Consider the following 12,458-nt stretch of genomic DNA (forward strand, 5'->3'; position numbering starts at 1 on the left):
AAGAAAACACAAAAGGGAATCCACACGTACTGGACCCTCTAGTGGTGACAATGCGTGATAACTAGGAGGAAGAAATCACACATCTACGCGAGGTCAAACATATAAGGATTCAGGAAGCCATCCAGCGAGGGAACCTTACACTTCATGAACTCAAAAAAATCGGGTACAATTAAGGAAGAAAAGCATTTTGATGGATGCTAAGATCAAGACGCTGGAAAATGATATCGCGCAGGCATGTCTCGTCAATAAACCAGGGATGACAAGGCAAGATATAGATGATCATACCACTGCATTAGAAGAGTATCGCCGAGAATTTATGACTCTACCTCCATGTCTATGACCACACCTTTCCAAACGTAGTAACTAGGGGAGCACACTACATACAGTAGAACGCGTGGCACTGGTGCTCACGCAGACAATTGAGGATTTTCTGCAGACTATGTAGGAAGGCAAGTTGAAGTCTTGCACAGGTGGTGCGGCCACCTGACTAGCCATAGGGAGCGCAATCTCAACACTCCAGATAGTTGAAAGAGAGCACAGGAATCTAAAAGAGTCTGTTTGGGAGGCGCATGATGAGGGAGGTGTGTGCAGAATCAACATGGCACAAGGTTTGCGCCCACGCACGGGGGGCTGTGTTGCTGCGTGGGTAGGCTGGGAAGTAACCGTTGGTGTCAATTCTCATGACAAGATGTCTAATTTAAGGCAAAAGGGAACAAGTGGTGGGAATTTAAGACATGAATTAAGAACTAGATTTGGGGCAATCTGCCACCAAGAAAGTATTGATGGCTAAGAATTAGGGGGAACGATTAGATTTGAATTTAGAAGGTGCTATAAAACTCCAAGGGCTAGCCATGAGACAACACTGGTTCACTTGTGATTTGAGCAATTACATAGAGCATAGAGTGTTGAGCGCTAAGTGAGGTTTGAGCCCTGAAGTTTGTGAACAACCACAAATAGCTCAAGCAAGATGACAACTAGCAGGAGAGGTTTGGGCTATGCTCAAGAACCACTGACGAGGCTGTGTAGAACCCGATGGTGCATGATGTTCCTGAAGACACTGGGGTTGTGCCGGAAATCCCAAAATCGCCTTGGACACCGAGGCCCAAGAAAGATAAGTAGGCGGTGGTACTAGTCCAAATGTCCCTGCGGAATCCGCGGTTCGATAAACTCTCCATGGAAGAAAAGGACAACGCTGTCACCATTGAGACAAATGATGAGGAGGAGGACCTAGAGGCTCTCGTCAATGAGATAGAGGCTGCCAAATACATGGAAGAAGGCATCCAGCCAGTGCGTGCTGTAGCAAAATTGCTTGAGTACATCCTTCCATGAAAAGGGAAAGCCAAGATACCCAGAGATTTGGATGCCACTAAGAGCGCACTCCAAACCCCGCTCCTCCCCGATGGAATTGTGTTTGTGGGCTCGGCCCTGGGCCACGTGCCCACAATAAAATTTGAAGATTGGGACCTTTTAGACATTGAGAAGTTCCCCCATTTAGAGACTAAGAACCTGATGAAGCAGAGCACAGAGTGGTCAGTTACAACACTAGAGCTGCAGGAATGGTTGCGCGGTGTGGAGAAGGCTGGAGTACTTCAGCTACTATGGATTCAACACTTTCACCACACGCTTATCACAATTTTCATCATCAGGTAGCTACTTTTCCTAGTGCATGATGGGTACTTATGGCTGGAGGAGCCTATTCCCATCATGGCGGATCTTATCCATAGGATTTCCTGGCTCCACTATAAGGGAAAGGACCCCGCGGAGATATCTAGAAAAAGTAGAGATTTGGCGTTCACAGAGGCCATGAAGAAGAAATGAAAACTGGAAAAGAAGAAGAGGGGTTACGCAATCAGCAGCATTAAAGATAAAGGGGTGCGTGTAGCCACCCAATTCCTGGCCGGGAAGGTAATGCAAAAATGTCGCGGAGATGAGGTACCAGCACCAGTAGTTGCACTAGAAAAACAATGCGCAGAGGGGGTCCAATTCAACTAGGCCGAGTTCCTCTGCGAGGAGTTCTTAACTAACTGCAAAGAAGCCTAGGAGTAGGGCGAGACTTTCCACTACACGTGGTTGCTCTTGTCCATTTTGTTGGTAACAGGGGAACTGCCTGAGGACAGTCAATTCCCTAATATTGAACAAGACTTACCAAAGGCCGGAAAGTACGTGTCGCTTTGTGATACGAAGGACACCACGCAGATCCATGAAACAAAGATCTTTTGGGTGCTCATGGAGGCGAGTGTCCAAATGTGGATCAACAGGAGGCTGCACCTGTCCCCAACAATGTACAACAGTATGTGGATCTTTGCAGACTCTAAGGCAAATATGAATAATGTGTATATCAAGGCATGTAAAGAGCTGGCATAGAATTGGACCAAGCTCCCCTTCATCGCCATTAATGATGCGATCTTCTCCATGCTAGAATTATGGCCTTCCGAGTTGCGTTCCTTGGACCTGGCAGAGAAGGATAGAACAACAACACAAAAATAGAAGGCTAGAACCAAGTTGCATATCACCCAGTTGGCCCAGCAAAAGTGCAACGAACAAGCGGCCGTGGAGGTAAGGGTTTCCTACGAGGTAGCAGCATAGGCAACAGGGGCCACCACAATGTAGGAGGAAGGGGGTAGAATGTCTCTACAGGATAGGGACTAGATACAGCAGAAGGTGTAGACCCGAGCACAATGTCCACCCATTTGAAACAGTCGCGTGTCATCGAGTGAACAAGTCCACGAAAAAAGGTCAAGGCATCCAAACTGGACATCGAACCGATTACAATTAAAAAAGGTGACCTCTATGACATCGACGATATGGTTCGCGAGGTCACCAGGGAAGCGCTCCAGGAAGCCATGATGGAGAAACAGATTGTGTTGGGGGCCCTAAGGGTGCAGCTATAGGAACTTCAGGTGCAGCCCCCATAAGAAGGAGCAGTTGCCACCTGTGGCACCATAGTTACATCAATAGCAGAGCAGCTGCTACGTGCAAAGTTAGCCAACACCATAGTGCTACCGGAAGGAGCGCTAACAATGGAGAACAAAGATGATAGAGCCGTGGAGGGCAGGATCAAGGGAGTTAGCCTAAATTTGGCTACATTCCGCGGGACACATTGTACTAGTTGTAAGATGGTATAACAGCAGAACTACGCACCTGGGAAGGCCACGCGATCCAGGTATTGAGTGAGAAAAAGATCAACATTGAATAGCTCAGCCTGCAGCATGACGAGCTAATGTCACAAAATCAGTAGATCATGCAAACAGTGGATGAAGCATGCCAATACATTCCAGAATTATCCATCACCACATACCTACCAACAAAGATGTGGATCCACTATCTGGAAAGTGGATTCTAAAGCATGCGCAAGGGAACAACACGAGTGCAACTGGAGGAACTAAAACTCCAGATTGCTGAGCTGCGGATGAAGGCGCAACCTTCCATCCTCCGCAAGTTAGAGAGAAGTGCGTTAGCACAATTCAAACAGGATTGGAAGAAATCAGACGGGTAGTGCAGGATTGTACTGGTATGTTGGATCAAGAATTTGACGTCCTTATATCTGTTAGAGAATTATATATTACAAAGCAATGGAACACATAAAATTTTGCAGAAATATAAACAAAAAAAATGCATAAAACAAGAGAGACACAGATATACATCGTTCACCTAGTTTGGGTTACGTCCATGGAGAAACAGCCAATCCTTCTTTTATATTATCCCACAAACTGAAGAGATACAACCTACAATAGATCCATTGTAATTCGCTCTTCGCTCTCAATCTCCTCTCTCTTCCTCACATAGAATACATATATACATAGAAGCAATACAATTCCTTCATATATAGTGAGGGGTTGCTTTCTAGGGCAAAAATCCCTAAATTAAACATAACTTCTACTGCCAGATCTCCACTTAGTGAATGACCCAAATTGACTACGAAATTACAACATTTTACAAGGCAATTTTACATCTGTTCTTAGCTTCAGGGGTGTTGCCCCCGATCCCCCCACTAGGGTGGGACTCCCAAAGGTTGCAGCCGCCCCCCTTGGACCCCCCCTGCAGCGAATATTTTATGGGTGGTGTTACCACCCCATTACAAACTGGGGTCCAATGTGGTGATGCCTTTGAATACAGTAGATAATCAGCCTCCACACTCAATAACATCCGTGTAGGAGGACCCCAACATATAGTGCCTGCAAACAGAGGCGCGTGAACTGTAGGGGAAGTATGAGAATGTAAGCGGAACTGCGTAGACAATCATCCTCACCCAACGGCTGGAAAAGATGCAGCAAGCAAGGGCACTGAAGGAACATGTGGATGTTGCAAGACAGAAAGAGGCACTTCTCAATGCGTGCATCCAGCCTTGGATTGATGAGGCCTTCACCATTATGATCGAGATTGAGGGAAAGCTCACATAAATGCAGGAGATATATGTGCTAAGGTAGATAGCAGATCCTCACAAAGAAGCATCAAAGGAACATATGTAGCAGGTCCAAAAAACCGCAAAACAGTGAACCACAGACCTCCTTGCAGTACAAGACCAGCTGGAGGGGCTCTATGCCAAGATTGCCACACCAACAGAGTGACTCAGGATGAGCCACGATGATTGTGTTGGGGGCCTATTGGGCATGGAATACCCCCACAACATGTTTTGGGGCTTAAAGCCTAAGTTTTGGAAAAAGCTTTTGTAAAGACTCCACGAATTGCGGGCGCAGAGCTTGAAGTAGAGGTTAAATCATAGGGCTATCCGCCCTAAATTAATGTAATGTAATGTAAAGTCATGTCGGCCTACCCATGGTTTGTAGACCATGGGATTGTATAAATAGAGCGAGGCTCTAAGTTGTAAAGATAGGGAATAACGAAGGAATGATTCAAACTTAGAGTAGGATTCTAAGTGTATTGGGTCGTAGTAGTAGGAGAAGGCTCTGTAGTTGAGTGCGCGGACCCCTGCAGCTGAGTGCCCAGGATTGAAGATTAATAAAGAGAAGCTGATTCTTATTTATTTTTATTTGTTGTACCTTGCCTTCTTTACATTTATATTGGTTTATTTGTCATGTGCACTGATATGATTGATGAATATGCTATAATAATCATTAGTCTTACATGAACAAGTTAAGTAATCAGATAAGCACAGATTAAATAGCAAGGAACTTGGGTATTATATGGGTTGCATCCCGACTAGGGCTACGTGGAAGCAGCACTGTAGGTTGCGAAGGGATCGAAAGTGCGCGTAGCGACGGGTCAGACGACGGACCTCTAGAAGCTCATCAGACATCCCAAGGGTCCGAAAATCTGGTTCTAGCACCCTCCCATACTACTTTGGGTGAGACCTCAGTCCATGCTCCGCGAACTGTTGCTAAAAGGGCCAGTAGTATTGGGATTTGCTGGGCTAAATCACCTCTAAACCTGGGTCAGGCCCATACAAGCCAACAAGGACTCAGTCATATGGTTCGATTATTCATAGAAGTATCTCATTTTCTGAACGGTTTCCTTTAGATTTTTTGTCTCATCAAAATCCATCCTATCCATGTACGCCTATGGTGGTCGACTAAGATACTTATGGATATTTACCTTCTCATCGTTGACGTAAGGAATATACCTCAACAACTCCAAGAATATAAGTTGTATATTCATCACTTATAAATCACCCCAATTTTTACTCATAAACCTATTTGACCTTGTTGTCATAGTAGGTTTCATATAGGTACTTCGCCTAGAAATATCAAACAAATTTTCTCGAGGACAACTTCCTTTCCTTAATTTTCTTGAAATTCCTCAAGTCTTCCCACCATATATCTACATATACTTTTATCTTGAAAATGGTTACTCTTTCTTTCATATTATCAATGTAATCATGTACTCTAAAGTACTTGTTTCATTCCTTGCAACCATGCCTCCACTTGCTCAGCCTTCTTCACCTTTCCATCAAATGTAGAAGGTTTTTCCTTCTTAAATTATTCTGGCATTAATTATTTTCCTTTCCTTTCCTTCTGATAATGTCTCTTAGTTGCAACACTAGATAGTTTCTCATGACTACCAATTCTTCTCTCTGGATTACTTAGTGGAGTTTCCCCTCTCATGACATCTTCACTTGCTTGATTTTTCCTTTTCTTAGTTCTGTTTATTTTTGCACCATCATTCCTTGATTCATGCTTTCCAAGTCTTGATGGACTATTCGTGTACCTATTCTTTCCTAGGTGGTTCGCACCTAGATCATTCCTATTTTATCTTTGTAAATCTAATTGGCCAAACAATATGGCTCAATCTACTTATGTTTTCTTCTCATAAGCTCTAATAATTTGCCCATTACCATCCTTGCAACTTCTTAATTCATCCCTCAGACTTCTAAGGGTGTCAATCCAATTTGGAGAGTCTTCTTCTCCCTTCTTTACCACTAATTATTCTTACTTATAGTGTTGGGATTTATTAGCATTATACTTCATAATTCCATTTCTCATCCATTTACTCTTATTGGCTAGAGGGGGCTTGACCCAAGTTCGGAGTTAATTATCTAAACAAATCCCTATACTACTGGCCCTTTCGAAAACAATGTTGGGTTGTGTTATATTATTTCCACGAAAAGCCCACGTAGTTAACCGAGGGGTTAGAAGGGGGGTGGATCGCCCCCTTCATTGCATCGATTGCATAGCGGGTGGGTCACAAGGGGTTTGAAGGGTGTAGGTAACACCACTCTATGGGGTCCAGGGCAACGCCTCGGAAAATTTTGGTTTTGGAACCTATGTTAGCTTGGGTGGACCCATCTATGGTTTTGTGCATGATTTCACACATGGTTTTGGACGCGATGGTTTTTTGTCCATGGTATTGGATGCTTTGGCATGTATAAATATGTATTATAACATTGAAAGGAACATGATGAAAAATCAAGCTGGTAGTCCCAGTTTTGGGATCCAGGGGAAATCTATGTGTATATGTGTTTTATGTGTTATGCTCTTGGATTGTTTACTTAATGTGTTTACGAGGTTAAAACCTACATTTGGTATCGAAGCTAATTTTGTTTCAAGGGGATGCCTTTGTTGCTAAGGGGTTTTGCTTGGGCTTGTGGTAGACCCTGTTCAGTAGGAGATATACGAGATCAATTCTGGTGGTGAAAGAAGATGGAGACTAGTGGAAAGATAGAGATCGAGAAATTTAATGGTCAGAGTTTTGAGTTGTGGAAACTCAAGATGGAGGATCTGTTGGTGGATAAGGATCAACGGATCATGGTATATCCGTGTACTAAACCAATGGGAGTGTCTGATGAAGAATGGAAAAAGTTGGATCCGAAGGCAAAGAGCACAATATAATTGTGTGTCTCAAATTCAGTATTGCTGAATGTATCAGGGGAAGCTATGGCGAAGGCTTTGTGGGACAAGTTAGGGACTTTGTACCAATCTAAGTCTCCAGTGAATAGACTATTCCTATGGAAAAAGATGTATAACCTAAGGATGAAAGATGGAGACTAGGTGACAAAGCATATGAACGCATTTAATATTGTGGTAAGTCTGTTATCATCTATTGATATTAAAATTTTAGATGAAGATAAGTGCATCAGTTTTTTGTGTTCTCTACCAGATTCGTGGGATAGTCTGGTTATTGCAATAGGTAGCAATGCAACTGCCTTGTAGTTTGATGAAATATTCTTATCCTTGCTGATGGAGGAGATGGCATGGAAAAATATGGAGAGCTAGAATGGTTATGCCTTTTTTGTATGAGGATGGTCCCAGAACATAAACAAAAATAAGTCATCGAGCGGGAGGTCTAAATCTAAAGGGAGATCTAAATCTCCAGGAAAACCTGTAAAGGTGGTGTGCTGGAAATGCGGAAAGGAAAGGCACTACAAAATGGACTGTAAATCTAAAGCTCTTGATAAAGGAAAGGGATCTGATGATGCTCCTTCTACAAAGGTGAAAACCACCTCAGATGAAGGCGGGGATGTGTACTTGGCTTCTTCAAGTACACATGTAGATCACGAGGCATGGTTGATTGACTCAGGTGCATCCTTTCACTTCACTCCCCATAGAGAGTGGTTCTACAAGTATGAGAAATACGATGGTGGTGCTGTCTTCTTAGGGGATGATAGGAAGGCTAGAATCGTTGGTCGCAGAAAAGTAAAGTTGAAGTTGCAAGGTGGAAGGGTTAGAACAGTTCCAAGTGTTCTGCATATTCCTGCATTGGCCAAAAATCTGATTTTTGTAAGCAAGTTGGATGATGCAGGTGTAAAAATAGTGTTTGATAAGGATACCTACAAGATGGTTAGGGGAGCACTGTTATTGATGCAGGGAGTTCGGATTGGAACTCTGTACAAGCTGCAAGGTAGCATGGTTGTTGATGGGTGCAACAGTTCTATGGTTCCTAAAAGTGGAACATAAAATCTACTGGTCTTTGGAGAGAAGACCATGCTGTGGCATTAAAGGCTTGGACATATTGGAGAGAAGAGCCTTCGAATACTTCATGGTAAAGGTATGGTAGAAGGTATGAGTAATAGCTCTCTAGATTTTGATTTCTGTGAAAATTGATTTTGGTGATATTTTTTCTCCTATTGCCAAGGTAACTTCTATTAGATTACTTTTATCTATTGTTGTTGCTTTTGATTTTGAGGTAGAACAGATGGATATGAAGACAACATTTCTTCACAGGGATCTGGAAGAGGAAATCTACATGAAGAAACCTAAAGTCTTTGCAGTGAACGGTAAGAAAGAACCGGCATGCAAGTTGAAGAAGTCTCTGTATGGATTAAAACAGTCACCAAGGATGTGGTATTAGAAATTTGATACATTTATACGGGGACTTGGCTTCACCAGAAGCAAAGTAGATCACTGTGTGTATTTTAAATTAATTAGTGACTGTGTTATTTATTTGGTCTTGTATGTGGATGATATGTTGCTGGTTGGAAATGACAAAGAAATTATCTAGGATTTGAAGACCCAATTGTCCTCCAAATTTGACATGAAAGATCTTGGTGCTGCAAACTATATTTTGGGCATGGAAATTAAAAGAGATCAAGCAAAGAGGAAGATCTGGTTAAACCAGAGGAAGTATGTTGAGACAATATTGCAGAGATTTAATATGCAGGATAGTAAACGGGTAAAGGTTCCTATTCCTGTAGGTGTAAATTTATCTGCTGAAAAATGTCCCAAGACAAAAGAAGAGGAAGAGGAAATGTCCCATGTTCCATATGCAAGTGCATTTGGTAGCCTTATGTATGCAATGATCTATAATAGACCAAACATTGCACATGCAGTGGGAGTATTGAGCAGGTTTATGTCAAAACTAGAAAAGGAGCATTGGACAATAGTGGTGCAGGTTTTCAGGTATTTACGTGGCACTACTGATTATGATTTGTGCTACCAAAGAAGACTAGGATTGGACAGAGTATTGGATATTCATGGCTTTGTTGATGTAGAATGGGCTGGAGATACGGATTAGAGAACATCTACAAGTGGGTATGTGTTTAACCTATTTGGAGGTGTAGTCAGTTCGATGAGTAAGAAACAATCTGTAGTGGAACTATCAACTACAGAGGCAGAATACATTCCAGCCACTCATTCAAACAAGGAAGTAGTTTGGTTGCAAAGATTGTGTTCAAGTATAAGGTTAGTACAGGGAGCTATAAGGATAGACTGTGATAGCCAAAGTGCGATTTTCTTGGCAAAGAACCCTGCATATCATTCAAATACAAAGAACATTGATTTTTAGTGTCACTTTGTGAGGGATACGATAGAAGACAAAAATGTGTTGCTAGTAAAGGTGGACACTTTGAAGAATACTGCAAATGCATTGACAAAATCTGTGAGCTCTGAGAAGTTCTCTTGGTGTAGAGAAACAATGGGCATTGCGGGGCTAGATAAATGACTAAGCTCTCTTGTGGTCCCTTGTAGAAAGAAAAGAACAAGTGGGAGAATGTTGGGTTGGGTTATATTACTTCCATGACTAGCCCACATAGTTAACCGGGGAGTTAAAGGTGGGGCAGAGCCCCCGCTTCATTGTGTCGATTGCATAGCAGGGGGGGTCACAGGGGGTTTGAGGGGTGCAGGTAACCCCATTCTATGGGGTTTGAGGCAGCGCCCCTGAAAATTTTGGTTTTGGAACCTATGTTAGGTTGGACAGACCCACCTATGGTTTTGTGCATGATTTTCACACATGGTTTTGGACGAGATGGTTTTCGGTCCATGGTATTGGATGCTTCGGCATGTACAAATATGTATTATAACATTGAAAGGAACATAATGAAAAATCAAGCTGGTAGTCCTGATTTTGGGATGTAGGGGAAATCTCTGTGTATATGTGTTTTATGTGTTATGCTCTCGCATTGCTTATTTTATGTGTTTTAGAACTCGTATGCAAGTAATTTATGTACGGGGTTAAAGCCTACAAACAGCCTGTGGAGCGTGGACTGAGGTATCACCCAAAGTAGTATGGGGGGATGTTGGAACCAAGTTTCCACACCCTTGAGATGTCTGAGGGGTTGGTTTAGTCCACCTGAGAGTACCTTCGCGCAGGTCACTTCATGCACTATCCTGACCTGCGAGACCTTTGCGATCTGTTATAATCACCTTTGCACAACCCTAACCAGGGGCTAAGGTGATTTCACACTACTCTAGTAGAGATCTATGCTACTTACCCAAGTTATACCATGAATCTTACTTATCTTCTTATAACATTTAGTTATCTTCGCATAAACAGATACTTAATATTATATTCACTTTATCAACACATTCATATAAGTTCGCGCATCATATAAACCATAGAAATGCAATTTATATCCGATACATTCAATGAACAAAACATGAGAAAGATACACAGAAATGATGTAAAACTTCTCTTTATTACTTCTCCAAAGGTTACAGACATGACTCGCCCTACGCACTCAACTGCAAGGGTCCGCGCACTCAAATCTAGACTACTAGGCCTATGCGCACATAGCTGCAGAGCCTTATCCTACTCTAGGACCCAAAGACTCAACTCTACACTCAGATAAGACTCAATTTTTCGTCTATTACTTCCATTAATTCTTTGTTGATTTACAACTTAGAGCCTTGCTCTATTTATACAATCCCATGGTCCATGCATCATGGGTAGTTTTCTAAAGCCAACATTACATTACAAAAATGAGGGTGGATAACCCTATGACTCATTTACAATCTTTGCACTCTGCGCCCACAAAACGTGGAGTCTTTACATCAGATTTGGTCAAAATCTGAGCTTTAAGCCCCAAAACTTCCCTTGGGGGATCTCGCACCCACTAGGCCCTAACACAAACATCGTGACTCACCCTAGAGTCACTCTGGAGGCATGGAGATCTTCGCATTGGAGACCTCCCAACTCTATCTGAGCTGTTGCAAGATTGACAACGAACTGAGCAGTTGCTTGCTGTATCTCCTGCACGCACTGTTCATAGACTGCTATATCTGAACTGCTTCCTTGTATCTACTCTTGTGTTCCCTGCATTTGTTTATAGTCCCACACCCTGGAGCACTAAGACTGTGCTTCAGTGGGCTAGTCAAATAGCCAGGCCACCCATGTATGGATTCAAACGATTGCCATTCACTCTTCCTAGAAAAGGTTCTCCATTTAACTTTACCAACTACACTGTGCCTCCGCTTGTGACCTCCTTAATAACATATGTTCCCAGCCAATGCATTCTGAATTTTCCCGGGAATATATCAAAATTACTATCATACAGTAACACCAAATTATTCACCTTGAAGGTGCACAGCTTAATATGTCGATCGTGCCATGCCTTTTCGCACTGCTTTTGTACCTGTTGGTGAAAGCCAACCAGATATCGTTCTTCCTCGAGTTCCTCCAACTATGTGAGTCTTTCCTCCCGGGCTCTGTGGTCCATCATACCTATTAGCACTACTATGTGTAGACTAGGCACAATGTAGTCCATCGGTATTACGGCTTCCACTCCATAGACCAGTCGAAAAGGTGTCTACCCCATTAGTTTCTTGCATGTCATCCTATAAGCCCATAATATTGCAAGTACTCATAGGTCCCAATCATTTCACAGCACCTTGCGTACTTTGGTCAATGTAGTCTCTAGTAATTTATTAAATGCTTCTACTGTCCCGTTGGCTTGTGGGTGATATGGTGTGATTTTCTGATGATACACCTAAAAATCTTCTATCAACACGTTGACCATATCATTCAAGAAATGTGTACCGTGGTCGCTCATCAAGATATTTGGACATCCAAATCATGTCAATACATGTGCAAACAGAAACTTCATGGCCATGGCAGTCGTGCAATCTTTTACCAGCTGTGCTTCTGCCCAACGAGTCAGGTACTATGTCGTAGTGATAATATATCTCAACCTCATTTTTCCTTGAGCTTTGATATGTCCTACAAAGTTGATCAACCACTTTTCAAAGGGTTACATTGTCATTTGTAGATTCAAAGGTATCTCATCCCTCTGTGATGGTTTAATTGTTCTTTGACATACATCATAAGCCTTGCAATGTGCTTTTGAATCT

The sequence above is a fragment of the Pinus tabuliformis genome, chromosome 3_1 (assembly GCF_031772625.1).
Source record: "Pinus tabuliformis cultivar Carrire ecotype Pingquan chromosome 3_1, CPIR1, whole genome shotgun sequence".
NCBI classification, from domain to species: Eukaryota; Viridiplantae; Streptophyta; class Pinopsida; order Pinales; family Pinaceae; genus Pinus; species Pinus tabuliformis.